General features: G+C 38.4%; 1 long non-coding RNA gene and 1 pseudogene across 2 annotated transcripts in view; both read left to right on the forward strand.

Moving 5' to 3' along the window:
• LOC118376395 (protein-tyrosine kinase 2-beta-like) overlaps positions 1 to 22,228 on the forward strand; it is a 95,655-nt pseudogene that overhangs the window by 6,361 nt on the left and 67,066 nt on the right. Inside the window, exons 3-7 of the transcript XR_008085896.1 lie at positions 11,810 to 11,988; positions 13,072 to 13,159; positions 14,191 to 14,270; positions 14,464 to 14,526; positions 14,793 to 14,847. The product of XR_008085896.1 is annotated as a protein-tyrosine kinase 2-beta-like (transcript). The remainder of the gene's footprint in view (positions 1 to 11,809; positions 11,989 to 13,071; positions 13,160 to 14,190; positions 14,271 to 14,463; positions 14,527 to 14,792; positions 14,848 to 22,228) is intronic.
• LOC127913536 (uncharacterized) lies at positions 160 to 2,348 on the forward strand. Its single transcript, XR_008085901.1, has 4 exons — positions 160 to 506; positions 1,119 to 1,370; positions 1,550 to 1,621; positions 2,125 to 2,348. It is a non-coding gene; the product is annotated as an uncharacterized LOC127913536 (long non-coding RNA).

A 22,228-nucleotide genomic window follows, 5' to 3' on the forward strand; every position in this document is an offset into this window, starting at 1 on the left:
AGATGTAGACTAACAGTGAAATGCTTGGTAAACAACAGGTGTAGACTAACAGTGAAATGCTTGGTAAACAACAGGTGTAGACTAACAGTGAAATGCTTGGTAAACAACAGGTGTAGACTAACAGTGAAATGCTTCATAAACAACAGGTGTAGACTAACAGTGAAATGCTCTGTAAACAACAGGTGTAGACTAACAGTGAAATGCTCTGTAAACAACAGGTGTGGACTAACAGTGAAATGCTTGGTAAACAACAGGTGTAGACTAACAGTGAAATGCTTTGTAAACAACAGGTGTAGACTAACAGTGAAATGCTTGGTAAACAACAGGTGTAGACTAACAGTGAAATGCTTGGTAAACAACAGGTGTAGACTAACAGTGAAATGCTTGGTAAACAACAGATGTAGACTAACAGTGAAATGCTTGGTAAACAACAGGTGTAGACTAACAGTGAAATGCTTGGTAAACAACAGGTGTAGACTAACAGTGAAATGCTTGGTAAACAACAGGTGTAGACTAACAGTGAAATGCTTCATAAACAACAGGTGTAGACTAACAGTGAAATGCTCTGTAAACAACAGGTGTAGACTAACAGTGAAATGCTCTGTAAACAACAGGTGTGGACTAACAGGGAAATGCTTTGTAAACAACAGATGTAGACTAACAGTGAAATGCTTGGTAAACAACAGGTGTAGACTAACAGTGAAATGCTTTGTAAACAACAGGTGTAGACTAACAGTGAAATGCTCTGTAAACAACAGGTGGGGACTAACAGTGAAATGCTTCATAAACAACAGGTGTAGACTAACAGTGAAATGCTTTGTAAACAACAGGTGTAGACTAACAGTGAAATGCTCTGTAAACAACAGGTGTAGACTAACAGTGAAATGCTTGGTAAACAACAGGTGTAGACTAACAGTGAAATGCTTTGTAAACAACAGGTGTAGACTAACAGTGAAATGCTTGGTAAACAACAGGTGGGGACTAACAGTGAAATGCTTCATAAACAACAGGTGTAGACTAACAGTGAAATGCTTTGTAAACAACAGGTGTAGACTAACAGTGAAATGCTTGGTAAACAAAAGGTGGGGACTAACAGTGAAATGCTTCATAAACAACAGGTGTAGACTAACAGTGAAATGCTTGGTAAACAACAGATGTAGACTAACAGTGAAATGCTTGGTAAACAACAGGTGTAGACTAACAGTGAAATGCTTGGTAAACAACAGGTGTAGACTAACAGTGAAATGCTTGGTAAACAACAGATGTAGACTAACAGTGAAATGCTTGGTAAACAACAGGTGTAGACTAACAGTGAAATGCTTGGTAAACAACAGGTGTAGACTAACAGTGAAATGCTTGGTAAACAACAGGTGTAGACTAACAGTGAAATGCTTCATAAACAACAGGTGTAGACTAACAGTGAAATGCTCTGTAAACAACAGGTGTAGACTAACAGTGAAATGCTCTGTAAACAACAGGTGTGGACTAACAGTGAAATGCTTGTAAACAACAGGTGTAGACTAACAGTGAAATGCTTTGTAAACAACAGGTGTAGACTAACAGTGAAATGCTTGGTAAACAACAGGTGTAGACTAACAGTGAAATGCTTGGTAAACAACAGGTGTAGACTAACAGTGAAATGCTTGGTAAACAACAGATGTAGACTAACAGTGAAATGCTTGGTAAACAACAGGTGTAGACTAACAGTGAAATGCTTTGTAAACAACAGGTGTAGACTAACAGTGAAATGCTTGGTAAACAACAGGTGTAGACTAACAGTGAAATGCTTCATAAACAACAGGTGTAGACTAACAGTGAAATGCTTGTAAACAACAGGTGTAGACTAACAGTGAAATGCTCTGTAAACAACAGGTGTGGACTAACAGGGAAATGCTTTGTAAACAACAGATGTAGACTAACAGTGAAATGCTTGGTAAACAACAGGTGTAGACTAACAGTGAAATGCTTTGTAAACAACAGGTGTAGACTAACAGTGAAATGCTCTGTAAACAACAGGTGGGGACTAACAGTGAAATGCTTCATAAACAACAGGTGTAGACTAACAGTGAAATGCTTTGTAAACAACAGGTGTAGACTAACAGTGAAATGCTCTGTAAACAACAGGTGTAGACTAACAGTGAAATGCTTGGTAAACAACAGGTGTAGACTAACAGTGAAATGCTTTGTAAACAACAGGTGTAGACTAACAGTGAAATGCTTGGTAAACAACAGGTGTAGACTAACAGTGAAATGCTTTGTAAACAACAGGTGTAGACTAACAGTGAAATGCTTGGTAAACAACAGGTGTAGACTAACAGTGAAATGCTTTGTAAACAACAGGTGTAGACTAACAGTGAAATGCTTGGTAAACAACAGGTGTAGACTACCAGTGAAATGCTCTGTAAACAACAGGTGTAGACTAACAGTGAAATGCTTGGTAAACAACAGGTGTAGACTAACAGTGAAATGCTTTGTAAACAACAGGTGTAGACTAACAGTGAAATGCTTGGTAAACAACAGGTGGGGACTAACAGTGAAATGCTTTGTTGACAACAGGTGTAGACTAACAGTGAAAAGCTCTGTAAACAACAGGTGTAGACTAACAGTGAAATGCTTGGTAAACAACAGGTGTGGACTAACAGTGAAATGCTTGGTAAACAACAGGTGTAGACTTAACAGTGAAATGCTTGGTAAACAACAGGTGTAGACTAACAGTGAAATGCTTGGTAAACAACAGGTGTGGACTAACAGTGAAATGCTTGGTAAACAACAGGTGTAGACTTAACAGTGAAATGCTTGGTAAACAACAGGTGTAGACTAACAGTGAAATGCTTGGTAAACAACAGGTGTAGACTAACAGTGAAATGCTCTGTAAACAACAGGTGTAGACTAACAGTTATCTGCTTACTTACGGGCCCTTTCCAACAATGTGGAGAGAAATAATAGAAACGTAAAACATGTAAATATGTAACAATTTCTTACATTTACATTTTAGTAAGGACAGACAGAGAGGACAGAGAGGAGCTTTGACTGGGCTGAGTGGGAGCTGCACTCCCGTAGTTGTGGGATGTCCAGGAGACCAGAGCTGGCAGAACGGAGTGCTCGGGTTGAGGTGTAGGGTTTGAGCAGAGCCTGAAGGTAGGGAGGGGCAGTTTCTCTTGTTGCTCCGTAGGTAAACACCATGATGGAGTGTGTGGAGGAGCAGGGTGACATGGGAAAATTTGGGAAGGTTGAACACCAGGCGGTCTGCAGCGTTCTGGATAAGTTGCAGGGGGGGGTTTAATGGCACAGCCGGGGAGCCCAGCCAACAGCGAGTTGCACTAGTCTAAACGGGAGATGACAAGTGCCTCAATTAGGCCCTGTGCTGCTTCCTGTGTGAGGTAGGGTTGTACTCTACATATGTTGTAGAGCATGAACATGAGGTAGGGTTGTACTCTACGGATGTGCCTCTTCCTGTGTGAGGTAGGGTTGTACTCTACTGATGTGCCTCTTCCTGTGTGAGGTAGGGTTGTACTCTACATATGTGCCTCTTACTGTGTGAGGTAGGGTTGTACTCTATGGATGTGCCTCTTACTGTGTGTGGTAGGGTCGTACTCTACTGATGTGCCTCTTACTGTGTGAGGTAGGGTTGTACTCTACGGATGTGCCTCTTACTGTGTGAGGTAGGGTCGTACTCTATGGATGTGCCTCTTACTGTGTGAGGTAGGGTTGTACTCTACGGATGTGCCTCTTACTGTGTGAGGTAGGGTTGTACTCTACGGATGTGCCTCTTCCTGTGTGAGGTAGGGTTGTACTCTACGGATGTGCCTCTTACTGTGTGAGGTAGGGTTGTACTCTATGGATGTGCCTCTTACTGTGTGAGGTAGGGTTGTACTCTATGGATGTGCCTCTTCCTGTCTGTGGTAGGGTTGTACTCTATGGATGTGCCTCTTCCTGTGTGAGGTACGGTTGTACTCTACGGATGTGCCTCTTCCTGTGTGAGGTAGGGTCGTACTCTACTGATGTGCCTCTTCCTGTCTGTGGTAGGGTTGTACTCTATGGATGTGCCTCTTCCTGTGTGCGGTAGGGTTGTACTCTACGGATGTGCCTCTTCCTGTGTGAGGTAGGGTTGTACTCTATGGATGTGCCTCTTCCTGTGTGAGGTACGGTTGTACTCTACGGATGTGCCTCTTCCTGTGTGAGGTAGGGTCGTACTCTACTGATGTGCCTCTTCCTGTCTGTGGTAGGGTTGTACTCTATGGATGTGCCTCTTCCTGTGTGCGGTAGGGTTGTACTCTACGGATGTGCCTCTTCCTGTGTGAGGTAGGGTTGTACTCTATGGATGTACCTCTTCCTGTGTGAGGTACGGTTGTACTCTACGGATGTGCCTCTTCCTGTGTGAGGTAGGGTCGTACTCTACTGATGTGCCTCTTCCTGTCTGTGGTAGGGTCGTACTCTACTGATGTGCCTCTTCCTGTCTGTGGTAGGGTCGTACTCTATGGATGTGCCTCTTACTGTGTGAGGTAGGGTTGTACTCTATGGATGTGCCTCTTCCTGTGTGAGGTAGGGTCGTACTCTACTGATGTGCCTCTTCCTGTCTGTGGTAGGGTCGTACTCTACTGATGTGCCTCTTCCTGTCTGTGGTAGGGTCGTACTCTATGGATGTGCCTCTTACTGTGTGAGGTAGGGTTGTACTCTATGGATGTGCCTCTTCCTGTGTGAGGTACGGTTGTACTCTACGGATGTGCCTCTTCCTGTGTGAGGTAGGGTCGTACTCTACTGATGTGCCTCTTCCTGTCTGTGGTAGGGTTTTACTCTATGGATGTGCCTCTTCCTGTGTGAGGTACGGTTGTACTCTACAGATGTGCCTCTTCCTGTGTGAGGTAGGGTTGTACTCTACTGATGTGCCTCTTCCTGTGTGAGGTACGGTTGTACTCTACTGATGTGCCTCTTCCTGTGTGAGGTACGGTTGTACTCTACGGATGTGCCTCTTCCTGTGTGAGGTAGGGTTGTACTCTACTGATGTGCCTCTTCCTGTGTGAGGTACGGTTGTACTCTACGGATGTGCCTCTTCCTGTGTGAGGTAGGGTTGTACTCTACGGATGTGCCTCTTCCTGTGTGCGGTAGGGTTGTACTCTACGGATGTGCCTCTTACTGTGTGAGGTAGGGTCGTACTCTACGGATGTGCCTCTTACTGTGTGCGGTAGGGTTGTACTCTACTGATGTGCCTCTTCCTGTGTGAGGTACGGTTGTACTCTACATATGCTGTAGAGCATGAACATGTGGTAGGGTTGTACTCTACGGATGTTCCTGTTCCTGTGTGAGGTAGGGTTGTACTCTACGGATGTTCCTCTTCCTGTGTGAGGTAGGGTTGTACTCTACGGATGTGCCTCTTCCTGTGTGAGGTAGGGTTGTACTCTACATATGCTGTAGAGCATGAACATGAGGTAGGGTTGTACTCTACATATGTTGTAGAGCATGAACATGTGGTAGGGTTGTACTCTACATATGCTGTAGAGCATGAACATGTGGTAGGGTTGTACTCTACATATGCTGTAGAGCATGAACATGAGGTAGGGTTGTACTCTACATATGTTGTAGAGCATGAACATGAGGTAGGGTTGTACTCTACATATGTTGTAGAGCATGAACATGAGGTAGGGTTGTACTCTACAGATGTTCCTCTTCCTGTGTGAGGTAGGGTTGTACTCTACGGATGTTCCTCTTCCTGTGTGAGGTAGGGTTGTACTCAACTAATGTTGTAGAACATGAACCTGCAAGAGCGAGTCACTGCTTTGATGTTTGCAGAGAACGACAGGGTTTGTCGTCGTCCAGGGTCATGCCAAGGTTCTTTCCACACCGTGGAGATATCAACCGTGATGGAGAGAGGCCTTCCCCGGGAGGAAGAGTGGTTCCATCTTATCGAAGTGGAGCCTGAGGTGCAACATGCACCACTTTGAAAGATGTTACTGAGTTACAGTTCATAGAAAGGAAATCAGTCCATTGAAATAAATTCATGAGGCTCTAATCTATGGATTTCGCATGACTGGAAATACAGATATGCATCGGTTGGTCACTGATACCTTCAAATAAAAAGGTAGCGCCCGTCGATCAGAACACCAGTCAGTATCTGGCGTGACCACCATTTGCCTCATGCAGCACGACATCTCCTTCACACAGAGTTGATTAGGTTGTTGAATGTTGTCCCACTCCTCTTCAATGACTGTGTGAAGTTGCTGGATATTGGCGGGAACTGGAACATGCTGTCGTACACGTCGATCCAGAGCATTTCAAACATGCTCAATGGGTGACATTGGTGAATATGCAGGCCAACGAAGAACTGAGACATTTTTCACATTCAGGAATTGAGTTCAGATCCTTGCGACATGGGGCTATGCATTATCATGCTGTAATATGAGGTGATGGAGGTGGATGAATGGCACCACAACGGGTCTCAGGATCTCGCCACCGTATCTATGTGCGTTCAAAATGCCGGCGATATAGTGCAGTTGTATTGGTTGTCTGTAGCTTTTGGCTGTCCATACCATAACCCCACCTCCACCATGGGGCCCTCTGTTCACAACGTTGACATCAGCAAACACCATAACCCCACCTCCACCATGGGGCCCTCTGTTCACAACATCGACATCAGCAAACACCATAACCCCACCTCCACCATGGGGCCCTCTGTTCACAACGTTGACATCAGCAAACACCATAACCCCACCTCCACCATGGGGCCCTCTGTTCACAACATCGACATCAGCAAACACCATAACCCCACCTCCACCATGGGGCCCTCTGTTCACAACGTTGACATCAGCAAACACCATAACCCCACCTCCACCATGGGGCCCTCTGTTCACAACGTTGACATCAGCAAACACCATAACCCCACCTCCACCATGGGGCCCTCTTTTCACAACGTTGACATCAGCAAACACCATAACCCCACCTCCACCATGGGGCACTCTGTTCACAACATTGACATCAGCAAACACCATAACCCCACCTCCACCATGGGGCCCTCTGTTCACAACGTTGACATCAGCAAACACCATAACCCCACCTCCACCATGGGGCCCTCTGTTCACAACGTTGACATCAGCAAACACCATAACCCCACCTCCACCATGGGGCACTCTGTTCACAACATTGACATCAGCAAACACCATAACCCCACCTCCACCATGGGGCCCTCTGTTCACAACGTTGACATCAGCAAACACCATAACCCCACCTCCACCATGGGGCCCTCTGTTCACAACGTTGACATCAGCAAACACCATAACCCCACCTCCACCATGGGGCCCTCTGTTCACAACATCGACATCAGCAAACACCATAACCCCACCTCCACCATGGGGCCCTCTGTTCACAACGTTGACATCAGCAAACACCATAACCCCACCTCCACCATGGGGCCCTCTGTTCACAACGTTGACATCAGCAAACACCATAACCCCACCTCCACCATGGGGCACTCTGTTCACAACATTGACATCAGCAAACACCATAACCCCACCTCCACCATGGGGCACTCTGTTCACAACGTTGACATCAGCAAACCGCTCGCCCACACGTCTGTCATCTGCCATACATGTTGTCTGCGGTTGTGAGGCCAGTTAAACAGAATGACAAATTCTCTAAAATGACATGAGGTGGCTTATGGTAGAGAAATGAACATTCAATTCTCCGGCAACAGCTCTGGTGGACATTCCCGCCTTTTGTGCGTATGGAACATTTCTGGGATCTTTTATTTCAGTTCATGAAACGTGAGACTAACACTTTACGTTTTGCGTTTATATATTGTTGATGTATTTTTTCAGTGATCATACTTAGTGACAGTACAATATTGACATCATTTCAATGCCGGGGCGGCAGGGTAGCCTAGTGGTTAGAGCGTTGGACTAGTAACCGAAAGGTTGCAAGTTCGAATCCCCGAGCTGACAAGGTACAAATCTGTCGTTCTGCCCCTGAACAGGCAGTTAACCCACTGTTCCTAGGCCGTCATTGAAAATAAGAATTAGTTCTTAACTGACTTGCCTAGTAAAATAAAGGTCAAATAAAAAAATTAAAAATAAATATAATGTCCACTTAGCAGTGCAGAGACAGCATGCAAATGTGTGCAGGCTCAGTACAACTTCAGCTTTAATCACTAAGGGATCTTGCCTGTCTGTGACCAGGTCAAATAAAACAATTAAAAATAAATATAACGTCCACTTAGCAGTGCAGAGACAGCATGCAAATGTGGTCTTGTTTCAGTTTTATGAAATGGTTTATTATTATTTTTCATGTTGAGAGCTCTAAATCCTCCTGAAGAATATCACAGTGCGATGAGAACACAGCTATATGATTTTCTAGACTGTCACCTTTCATATGCCGTCTCCCAGGCTGGGCTCTGTCGCTCAGAAGGTGAGCAAATTCATTATTTTGTCTGGATAGGCCAGAAAAATGTGACACATTGTGCCACATTGTGCCCTGTTCAAATGTGGTGTCTGAAACCTGACACTTCAAGTCACCTCCACTGAGAGAGTGGAAACAGAGAGCTGACAGATGGGTCTTTCTGGCATTATAAGGCACGAGACCCTACGGCTTTCACACACCGCTCTGTACACCAAAATGTCAGTCTGAACCGCTTCAGAACTCCCCCTTATACACTCGTAGAAAAATAAGGGTTCTTCAGGCTGTACCCATAGGAGAACCCTTCTAGGTTCCAAGTTGAACCCTCTGTGGAAAGGTTTCTACACAGAACGCAAAATGGTTTTACCTGGAACCAAAACAGTTCGACCTGGAACCAATAAAGGTTCTTCAAATGGTTCTCCTATGGGGACAGGCAAAGAACCATTTTAGGTTCTAGATAACACCTTTTTTCTAGGGAGTGTAGGGAACTTAACATCTAAACTACTAGTTTACTGTAGAGAGGACTGAACTCTATGGGTCACTACTATATATATACAGTATACTATTATTATAGTATTGGCGTACTAATATTACTACTGTAGTATTATTCATATTTCTACTATAATATATTTCTACTATAATATATTTCTACTATAATATATTTCCTCCGTAATATATTTCCACTATAATATATTTCTACTATAATATATTTCTTCTATAATATATTTCCACTATAATATATTTCTACTATAATATATTTCCACTACAATATATTTCTTCACCGTATATTTCTTCTATAATATATTTCTACTATAATATATTTCCACTGTAATATATTTATTCTATAATATCTTTCCACTATAATATATTTCCTCCATAATATATTTCCACTATAATATATTTCTACTATAATATATTTCTACTATAATATATTTCTACTATAATATATTTCTACTATAATATATTCCCACTATAATATATTTCTACTATAATATATTTCCACTATAATATATTTCCACTATAATATATTTCCTCCATAATATATTTCCACTATAATATATTTCCACTCTAATATATTTCTTCACCGTATATTTCTTCTATAATATATTTCTACTATAATATATTTCCACTATAATATATCTCCACTATAATATATTTCCTCCATAATATATTTCCACTATAATATATTTCTACTATAATATATTTCCACTATAATATATTTCCACTATAATATATTTCTACTATAATATATTTCTACTATAATATATTTCCACTATAATATATTTCTACTATAATATATTTCCACTATAATATATTTCCACTATAATATATTTCCACTATAATATATTTCCACTCTAATATATTTCCACTATAATATATTTCTACTATAATATATTTCCACTATAATATATTTCCACTATAATATATTTCCACTATAATATATTTCCACTATAATATATTTCTACTATAATATATTTCCACTGTAATATATTTCCACTATAATATATTTCCACTATAATATATTTCCATTATAATATATTTCCACTATAATATATTTCCACTATAATATATTTCCACTATAATATATTTCCACTATAATATATTTCCACTATAATATATTTCTTCACCGTATATTTCTACTATAATATATTTCCACTATAATATATTTCCACTACAATATATTTCTTCACCGTATATTTCTACTATAATATATTTCCACTATAATATATTTCCACTATAATATATTTCCACTATAATATATTTCTACTATAATATATTTCTACTATAATATATTTCTACTATAATATATTTCCACTATAATATATTTCCACTATAATATATTTCCACTATAATATATTTCCACTATAATATATTTCCACTATAATATATTTCTACTATAATATATTTCCACTATAATATATTTCTACTATAATATATTTCCACTATAATATATTTCCACTATAATATATTTCCACTATAATATATTTATTCACCGTATATTTCCACTATAATATATTTCTACTATAATATATTTCCACTATAATATATTTCTACTATAATATATTTCCACTATAATATATTTCCACTATAATATATTTCCACTATAATATATTTCTACTATAATATATTTCTACTATAATATATTTCTACTATAATATATTTCCACTATAATATATTTCCACTATAATATATTTCCACTATAATATATTTCCACTATAATATATTTCCACTATAATATATTTCCACTATAATATATTTCCACTATAATATATTTCCACTATAATATATTTCCACTATAATATATTTCCACTATAATATATTTCTACTATAATATATTTCCACTATAATATATTTCCACTATAATATATTTCCACTATAATATATTTCCACTATAATATATTTCCACTATAATATATTTCCACTATAATATATTTCCACTATAATATATTTCCACTATAATATATTTCTACTATAATATATTTCCACTATAATATATTTCCACTATAATATATTTCCACTATAATATATTTCCACTATAATATATTTCCACTATAATATATTTCCACTATAATATATTTATTCACCGTATATTTCCACTATAATATATTTCTACTATAATATATTTCCACTATAATATATTTCTACTATAATATATTTCCACTATAATATATTTCCACTATAATATATTTCCACTATAATATATTTCTACTATAATATATTTCTACTATAATATATTTCTACTATAATATATTTCCACTATAATATATTTCCACTATAATATATTTCCACTATAATATATTTCCACTATAATATATTTCTACTATAATATATTTCCACTATAATATATTTCCACTATAATATATTTCCACTATAATATATTTCCACTATAATATATTTCCACTATAATATATTTATTCACCGTATATTTCTACTATAATATATTTCTACTATAATATATTTCCACTATAATATATTTCTACTATAATATATTTCCACTATAATATATTTCCACTATAATATATTTATTCACCGTATATTTCCACTATAATATATTTCTACTATAATATATTTCCACTATAATATATTTCCACTATAATATATTTCTACTATAATATATTTCCACTATAATATATTTCTACTATAATATATGTCCACTATAATATATTTCTACTATAATATATTTCCACTATAATATATTTATTCACCGTATATTTCCACTATAATATATTTCTACTATAATATATTTCTTCTATAATATATTTCTACTATAATATATTTCCACTATAATATATTTCTACTATAATATATTTCCACTATAATATATTTCCACTATAATATATTTCTACTATAATGTGGTTATGTTACGGTCTTGTCCCCATACACTACTATACTGTATAGTGTACTATAATACTTTAACTGTTTCCAGAATATAATATCAGCGGTGTTGTCCAGTGGATGTGTGGGTCCAGACATACAACACTCCCTCTGCTACGGCCTGCTGCTGAAACACCTGAAGTCAGCTGAGGTCCATTGGCTGCACCCCGACCTCACCGTGTCTGAACTGCGGCTACGCTACGAACAACAGCATCTGGAGGCAGAGTGGAGGTAACTCCTGACCTCTAGACCCTAACCCCTGACCTCTAGGTCCTGACCCCTGACCTCTAGGCCCTGACCCCTGACCTCTAGGCCCTGACCCCTGACCTCTAGGCCCTGACTCCTGACCTCTAGGCCCTGACCCCTGACCTCTAGCACATGACCTCTTGCTCCTGTTCCCACAACATCGCCAAACAAACAAAGTCAAAATTGGCAATATTGTAGAACTATAGGAAAACTTTGCTTGCTTTTTGGTCTTAATATAAGATTAGGGTTAGGAATAAGGTTTGTAAATGTAAATGTAAATGTAGTGTGGTTAAGATTAGGGTTAGGAATAAGGTTTGTAGCGTGGTTAAGATTAGGGTTAGGAATAAGGTTTGTAGTGTGGTTAAGATTAGGGTTAGGAATAAGGTTTGTAGTGTGGTTAAGATTAGGGTTAGGAATAAGGTTTGTAGTGTGGTTAAGATTAGGGTTAGGAATAAGGTTTGTAGTGTGGTTAAGATTAGGGTTAGGAATAAGGTTTGTAGTGTGGTTAAGATTAGGGTTAGGAATAAGGTTTGTAGTGTGGTTAAGATTAGGGTTAGGAATAAGGTTTGTAGTGTGGTTAAGATTAGGGTTAGGAATAAGGTTTGTAGTGTGGTTAAGATTAGGGTTAGGAATAAGGTTTGTAGTGTGGTTAAGATTAGGGTTAGGAATAAGGTTTGTAGTGTGGTTAAGATTAGGGTTAAGATTAGGGTTAGGAATAAGGTTTGTAGTGTGGTTAAGATTAGGGTTAGGAATAAGGTTTGTAGTGTGGTTAAGATTAGGGTTAGGAATAAGGTTTGTAGTGTGGTTAAGATTAGGGTTAGGAATAAGGTTTGTAGTGTGGTTAAGATTAGGGTTAGGAATAAGGTTTGTAGTGTGGTTAAGATTAGGGTTGGGAATAAGGTTTGTAGTGTGGTTAAGATTAGGGTTAAGGTTAGGTTTAAAATCTGATTTTTAAGAAGAGACATTTTAGAACTAGACATGGCTTACGACTTTGTAATTTATCCAGATATAGACTGCTTCTTGCTCCTGACCTCTAAACCTTACACTCTAACCCCTGTGTGTGTTCAGATATGACCTGCGCATTAGGTACGTCCCTGCCGACTTCATAGAGAAGTTTAAAGAGGACAGAACCACACTGCTCTACTTCTACCAGCAGGTTGGTGTCTGTCTGTCTGTCTCTCCGTGTGTCTGTTTGTCTGTCCCTCCGTGTGTCTGTCTGTCTGTCCCTCCGTGTGTCTGTCTGTCTGTCCCTCCGTGTGTCTGTCTGTCTGTCCCTCCGTGTGTCTGTCTGTCTGTCCCTCCGTGTGTCTGTCTGTCTGTCCCTCCGTGTGTCTGTCTGTCTGTCTCTCCGTGTGTCTGTCTGTCCCTCCGTGTGTCTGTCTGTCCCTCCGTGTGTCTGTCTGTCTGTCTCTCCGTGTGTCTGTCTGTCCCTCCGTGTGTCTGTCTGTCCCTCCGTGTGTCTGTCTGTCTGTCTCTCCGTGTGTCTGTCTGTCTGTCTGTCTGTCTGTCTGTCTGTCTGTCTGTCTGTCTGTCTGTCTGTCCCTCCGTATGTCTGTCTGTCTGTCTGTCTGTCTGTCTGTCTGTCTGTCTGTCTGTCTGTCTGTCTCTCCGTGTGTCTGTCTGTATCTCCGTGTGTCTGTCTGTCTCTCCGTGTGTCTGTCTGTCTCTCCGTGTGTCTGTCTGTCTCTCCGTGTGTCTGTCTGTCCCTCCGTGTGTCTGTCTGTCCCTCCGTGTGTCTGTCTGTCTGTCTCTCCGTGTGTCTGTCTGTCTGTCCATCCGTGTGTCTGTCTGTCCCTCCGTGTGTCTGTCTGTCTCTCCGTGTGTCTGTCTGTCTGTCTGTCCCTCCGTCTGTCTGTCTGTCTGTCTGTCTGTCTGTCTGTCTGTCTGTCTGTCTGTCTGTCTCTCCGTGTGTCTGTCTGTATCTCCGTGTGTCTGTCTGTCTCTCCGTGTGTCTGTCTGTCTCTCCGTGTGTCTGTCTGTCCCTCCGTGTGTCTGTCTGTCCCTCCGTGTGTCTGTCTGTCCCTCCGTGTGTCTGTCTGTCCCTCCGTGTGTCTGTCTGTCTCTCCGTGTGTCTGTCTGTCTCTCCGTGTGTCTGTCTCTCTCTCTCTCTCTCTATATATATATATATATGATTGTTGTACACTTCTGATCCTTAATTAAAGTGTATTTTTCTGAACACCTTGTCAGGTGAGAAGTGACTACATGCAGCACTATGCCAGTAAAGTCAGTGATGGGATGGCTTTGCAGTTAGGTTGTCTGGAGATCAGGTAACAACCCTCCTACACAAACATATTCATTTTACTATCCTTGTGGGGACTAAACAATTCATTCCCATTCAAAATCTTATTTTTCCTAACCCTTAACCCTTAACCCTTAACCCTTAACCCTTAACCCTAAATAACACATACAACCTTCCATTCAATCCCACCAATACTCACACGCGTGTGTTTTCCCCTACAGGAGGTTCTATAAAGACATGAACCCCAATGGACTGGAGAAAAAGTCCAACTACGAACTGTTAGAGTAAGTACTGTCTGGGATAGTTTGTTATGGTTCTGTAATTGGGTGTGTTGGGGGCTCATTGATTTTGTGTGTGTGTGTGTGTGTGTGTGTGTGTGTGTGTGTGTGTGTGTGTGTGTGTGTGTGTGTGTGTGTGTGTGTGTGTGTGTGTGTGTGTGTGTGTGTGTGTGTGTGTGTGTGTGTGTAATTAATGGACATTTGGTCTGTTTTTCCTTGTGTTTGCGTACATGCGTGCGTTTCTGTGTGTGTCTATGTGTCTGTCTGTACAGGAAGGATGTAGGACTGGGTCTGTTCTTCCCCAAGGAGATGACTGACAACATGAAGGTACTGGAATGATTTAATTATTGATTCATTTATTGACTTTAACCTTCTATATTGATAACTAGTTGGTCCAGCAACTATTCCAGAGGTATTAGTTATGTGTTCACCAAGTGATGTGCAGTTGAAGTCAGAAGTTTACATACACCTTAGCCAAATACATTTAAACTCAGTTTTTCACAATTCCTGACATTACATCCTAGTGAAAATTCCCTCTCTTAGGTCAGTTAGGATCACCACTTTATTTTAAGAATATGAAATGTCAGAATAATAGTAGAGAGAATGATTTATTTCAGCTTTTTGTTTCTTTCATCAAATTCCCAGTAGGTCAGAAGTTTACAAACACTCAATTAGTATTTGGTAGCATTGCCTTTAAATTGTTTAACTTGGGTCAAACATTTTGGGTACCCTTCCACAAGCTTCCCACAATAAGGTGGGTGAATTTTGGCCCACTTAAAAAGATAATTTGCAAATAAATTCATAAAAAATCCTACAATGTGATTTTCTGGATTTTCTCATTTTGTCTGTCATAGTTGAAGTGTACATATGATGAAAATTGCAGGCCTCATCTTTTTAAGTGGGAGAACTTGCACAATTGGTGGCTGACTAAATACTTTTTTGTCCCACTGTATGTCCTCTGCGCCATCATCTTGCAACGCTTTACAAAATACTTTTAAACTGGAAGAACTTGTTTCCGATTGGTGTTTTTATATCACTGATGAAGGATCTTGACTGATTCCCTGACCTGTCAATGTTTTTAATTTGCTGTTTTTGATTTTGTTATACTCTTGTGTATTCTATAGTTTTTACAAGATTACTTGTAGTTTTTCATGTTGTTTATCTGTAATGTTTGTAATGACTTGGTGCTGCCCATCTTGGCCAGGACACTCTTGAAAAATAGATTTAGAATCTCAATGAGCCCTTCCTGGTTAAATAAAGGTTAAATAAATAAATAAAAGGTCCCAGACGGGTCCCAATGGGATTGACATCCGGGCTCTTCGCTGGCCATGGCAGAACAGTGACATTCCTGGCTTGCAGGAAATCACGCACAGAACAAGCAGTATGGCTGGTGGCATTGTCATGCTGGAGCGTCATGTTAGGATGAGTCTGCAGGAAGGGTACCACATGAGGGAGGAGGATGTCTTCCCTGTAACACACAGCTTTGAGATTGCCTGCACCACGACTCTTCAGTGCAGAGCACTTTTTGCCAGTCCTGTCTGGTCCAGCGACGGTGGCTTTGTGCCCATAGGTGACGTTGCCGGTGATTGTCTGGTGAGAGGACCTGCCTTTCTCAGCCTATTGCAGACAGTCTGAGCACTGATGGAGTGGTTGTGCGTTCCTGGTGTAACTCGGGCAGTTTTTGTTGCCATCCTGTACCTGTCCCGCAGGTGTGATGTTCAGATGTACCGATCCTGTGCAGGTGTTGTCACATGTGGTCTGCCACTGCGAGGATGATCAGCTATACATCCTGTCTCCCTGTTGTGTTGTCTTAAACGTCTCACAGTACAGACGTTACAATTCATTGCCCTGGCAACATCTGCAGTCCTCATGCCTCCTTGCAGCAGGCTTAAGGCACGTTCACGCAGATGAGCAGGGACCCTGAGCATGTTTCTTTTGGTGTTTTTCAGAGTCAGTAGAAAGGCCTGTTTTAGTGTCCTAATTTGTCATAACTGTGACCTTAATTGCCTATCATCTGTAAGCTATTAGTGTCTTAACCATTTCACAGGTGCATGTTCATTGTTTATGGTTCATTGAACAAGCATGGGAAACAGTGTTAAAACCCTTTACAATGAAGATCTGTGAAATTATTTGGATAGACAGGGTCCTGAAAAAGGGACGTTTCTTTTACTGCTTTTTCTGAGTTCATATGTATTGACCATGTGTTGATAAGTGATGTGTGTCTGTGTGTATATATATATATATATATGTATATATACATACACATTAATGCAGCTGGTGGCCATACCAGATACTGACTTACTTTTGATTTTGACACCTCCCCTTTGCAATATATATATATTGGCCATGTGTTGATAGGTGATATATTAGCCATGTGTTGATAGGTGATATATTAGCCATGTGTTGATAGGTGATATATTAGCCATGTGTTGATAAGTGATATATTGACCATGTGTTGATAGGTGATATATTGACCATGTGTTGATAAGTGATATATTGACCATGTGTTGATAAGTGATATATTGACCATGTGTTGATAAGTGATATATTGACCATGTGTTGATAAGTGATATATTGACCATGTGTTGATAAGTGATATATTAGCCATGTGTTGATAAGTGATATATTGACCATGTGTTGATAGGTGATATATTGACCATGTGTTGATAAGTGATATATTGACCATGTGTTGATAAGTGATATATTAGCCATGTGTTGATAGGTGATATATTAGCCATGTGTTGATAGGTGATATATTGACCATGTGTTGATAAGTGATATATTGACCATGTGTTGATAAGTGATATATTGACCATGTGTTGATAAGTGATATATTAGCCATGTGTTGATAAGTGATATATTAGCCATGTGTTGATAGGTGATATATTAGCCATGTGTTGATAGTGATATATTAGCCATGTGTTGATAAGTGATATATTAGCCATGTGTTGATAAGTGATATATTAGCCATGTGTTGATAGGTGATATATTAGCCATGTGTTGATAGTGATATATTAGCCATGTGTTGATAAGTGATATATTGACCATGTGTTGATAAGTGATATATTGGCCATGTGTTGATATGATATATTGACCATGTGTTGATAAGTGATATATTGGCCATGTGTTGATAAGTGATATATTAGCCATGTGTTGATAAGTGATATATTAGCCATGTGTTGATAGGTGATATATTAGCCATGTGTTGATAGTGATATATTAGCCATGTGTTGATAAGTGATATATTGACCATGTGTTGATAAGTGATATATTGGCCATGTGTTGATAAGTGATATATTAGCCATGTGTTGATAGGTGATATATTAGCCATGTGTTGATAAGTGATATATTGACCATGTGTTGATAAGTGATATATTGACCATGTGTTGATAAGTGATATATTGGCCATGTGTTGATAGGTGATATATTAGCCATGTGTTGATAAGTGATATATTAGCCATGTGTTGATAGGTGATATATTGCCCATGTGTTGATAAGTGATATATTGGCCATGTGTTGATAGGTGATATATTAGCCATGTGTTGATAAGTGATATATTAGCCATGTGTTGATAAGTGATATATTGACCATGTGTTGATAAGTGATATATTAGCCATGTGTTGATAAGTGATATATTGACCATGTGTTGATATATTGGCCATGTGTTGATAGGTGATATATTAGCCATGTGTTGATAGGATATATTGATGTGTTGATATATATTGCCATGTGTTGATAAGTGATATATTGACCATGTGTTGATATTATATTGGCCATGTGTTGATAAGTGATATATTAGCCATGTGTTGATAGGTGATATATTAGCCATGTGTTGATAAGTGATATATTGACCATGTGTTGATAAGTGATATATTGGCCATGTGTTGATAAGTGATATATTAGCCATGTGTTGATAGGTGATATATTAGCCATGTGTTGATAAGTGATATATTGACCATGTGTTGATAAGTGATATATTGACCATGTGTTGATAAGTGATATATTGGCCATGTGTTGATAGGTGATATATTGCCCATGTGTTGATAAGTGATATATTGGCCATGTGTTGATAGGTGATATATTGCCATGTGTTGATAAGTGATATATTAGCCATGTGTTGATAAGTGATATATTAGCCATGTGTTGATAGGTGATATATTGCCCATGTGTTGATAAGTGATATATTGGCCATGTGTTGATAGGTGATATATTAGCCATGTGTTGATAAGTGATATATTAGCCATGTGTTGATAAGTGATATATTGACCATGTGTTGATAAGTGATATATTAGCCATGTGTTGATAAGTGATATATTGACCATGTGTTGATAAGTGATATATTGGCCATGTGTTGATAGGTGATATATTAGCCATGTGTTGATAAGTGATATATTAGCCATGTGTTGATAAGTGATATATTAGCCATGTGTTGATAGGTGATATATTGACCATGTGTTGATAGTGATATATTGACCATGTGTTGATAAGTGATATATTGGCCATGTGTTGATAGGTGATATATTGACCATGTGTTGATAGTGATATTTTGACCATGTGTTGATAAGTGATATATTAGCCATGTGTTGATAAGTGATATATTAGCCATGTGTTGATAAGTGATATATTGGCCATGTGTTGATAGGTGATATATTAGCCATGTGTTGATAGTGATATATTAGCCATGTGTTGATAAGTGATATATTAGCCATGTGTTGATAAGTGATATATTGGCCATGTGTTGATAAGTGATATATTGACCATGTGTTGATAGTGATATATTGACCATGTGTTGATAAGTGATATATTAGCCATGTGTTGATAAGTGATATATTGGCCATGTGTTGATAAGTGATATATTAGCCATGTGTTGATAGGTGATATATTGGCCATGTGTTGATAGGTGATATATTGACCATGTGTTGATAGGTGATATATTAGCCATGTGTTGATAAGTGATATATTAGCCATGTGTTGATAAGTGATATATTGACCATGTGTTGATAGGTGATATATTGGCCATGTGTTGATAGGTGATATATTGACCATGTGTTGATAGTGATATATTGGCCATGTGTTGATAAGTGATATATTAGCCATGTGTTGATAAGTGATATATTGACCATGTGTTGATAGGTGATATATTGGCCATGTGTTGATAGGTGATATATTAGCCATGTGTTGATAAGTGATATATTGACCATGTGTTGATAAGTGATATATTGACCATGTGTTGATAAGTGATATATTAGCCATGTGTTGATAGGTGATATATTAGCCATGTGTTGATAAGTGATATATTGACCATGTGTTGATAAGTGATATATTAGCCATGTGTTGATAAGTGATATATTGGCCATGTGTTGATAAGTGATATATTGACCATGTGTTGATAAGTGATATATTAGCCATGTGTTGATAAGTGATATATTGACCATGTGTTGATAAGTGATATATTGACCATGTGTTGATAGGTGATATATTAGCCATGTGTTGATAAGTGATATATTGACCATGTGTTGATAAGTGATATATTGGCCATGTGTTGATAGGTGATATATTGACCATGTGTTGATAAGTGATATATTAGCCATGTGTTGATAAGTGATATATTGACCATGTGTTGATAAGTGATATATTGGCCATGTGTTGATAGGTGATATATTGACCATGTGTTGATAAGTGATATATTAGCCATGTGTTGATAAGTGATATATTAGCCATGTGTTGATAAGTGATATTGACCATGTGTTGATAAGTGATATATTAGCCATGTGTTGATAAGTGATATATTGACCATGTGTTGATAAGTGATATATTGACCATGTGTTGATAAGTGATATATTAGCCATGTGTTGATAAGTGATATATTGACCATGTGTTGATAAGTGATATATTGACCATGTGTTGATAAGTGATATATTGACCATGTGTTGATAAGTGATATATTGGCCATGTGTTGATAGGTGATATATTGGCCATGTGTTGATAAGTGATATATTGACCATGTGTTGATAGGTGATATATTGACCATGTGTTGATAGGTGATATATTGGCCATGTGTTGATAGGTGATATATTGACCATGTGTTGATAGGTGATATATTAGCCATGTGTTGATAAGTGATATATTGACCATGTGTTGATAGGTGATATATTGACCATGTGTTGATAGGTGATATATTGGCCATGTGTTGATAGGTGATATATTGGCCATGTGTTGATAAGTGATATATTGACCATGTGTTGATAAGTGATATATTGACCATGTGTTGATAGGTGATATATTGACCATGTGTTGATAGGTGATATATTGGCCATGTGTTGATAGGTGATATATTGACCATGTGTTGATAGGTGATATATTAGCCATGTGTTGATAGGTGATATATTGGCCATGTGTTGATAAGTGATATATTGACCATGTGTTGATAGGTGATATATTAGCCATGTGTTGATAGGTGATATATTGGCCATGTGTTGATAAGTGATATATTGACCATGTGTTGATAGGTGATATATTGACCATGTGTTGATAGGTGATATATTGGCCATGTGTTGATAGGTGATATATTGACCATGTGTTGATAGGTGATATATTAGCCATGTGTTGATAAGTGATATATTGACCATGTGTTGATAAGTGATATATTGGCCATGTGTTGATAGGTGATATATTGGCCATGTGTTGATAGGTGATATATTGACCATGTGTTGATAAGTGATATATTGACCATGTGTTGATAAGTGATATATTAGCCATGTGTTGATAGGTGATATATTGGCCATGTGTTGATAGGTGATATATTGGCCATGTGTTGATAAGTGATATATTAGCCATGTGTTGATAGGTGATATATTAGCCATGTGTTGATAGGTGATATATTGACCATGTGTTGATAGGTGATATATTGACCATGTGTTGATAGGTGATATATTGACCATGTGTTGATAGGTGATATATTGGCCATGTGTTGATAAGTGATATATTGACCATGTGTTGATAAGTGATATATTGACCATGTGTTGATAAGTGATATATTAGCCATGTGTTGATAGGTGATATATTAGCCATGTGTTGATAAGTGATATATTGGCCATGTGTTGATAGGTGATATATTGACCATGTGTTGATAAGTGATATATTAGCCATGTGTTGATAAGTGATATATTGACCATGTGTTGATAAGTGATATATTGACCATGTGTTGATAGGTGATATATTGACCATGTGTTGATAGGTGATATATTGACCATGTGTTGATAGGTGATATATTGGCCATGTGTTGATAAGTGATATATTGACCATGTGTTGATAAGTGATATATTGACCATGTGTTGATAAGTGATATATTAGCCATGTGTTGATAGGTGATATATTAGCCATGTGTTGATAAGTGATATATTGACCATGTGTTGATAGGTGATATATTGGCCATGTGTTGATAGGTGATATATTGACCATGTGTTGATAAGTGATATATTGACCATGTGTTAATAGGTGATATATTGGCCATGTGTTGATAAGTGATATATTGACCATGTGTTGATAAGTGATATATTGACCATGTGTTGATAAGTGATATATTGACCATGTGTTGATAGGTGATATATTGGCCATGTGTTGATAAGTGATATATTGACCATGTGTTGATAAGTGATATATTGACCATGTGTTGATAAGTGATATATTGACCATGTGTTGATAGGTG

This window comes from Oncorhynchus keta, chromosome 29 (assembly GCF_023373465.1).
Source record: "Oncorhynchus keta strain PuntledgeMale-10-30-2019 chromosome 29, Oket_V2, whole genome shotgun sequence".
In the NCBI taxonomy this organism is placed as follows: domain Eukaryota; kingdom Metazoa; phylum Chordata; class Actinopteri; order Salmoniformes; family Salmonidae; genus Oncorhynchus; species Oncorhynchus keta.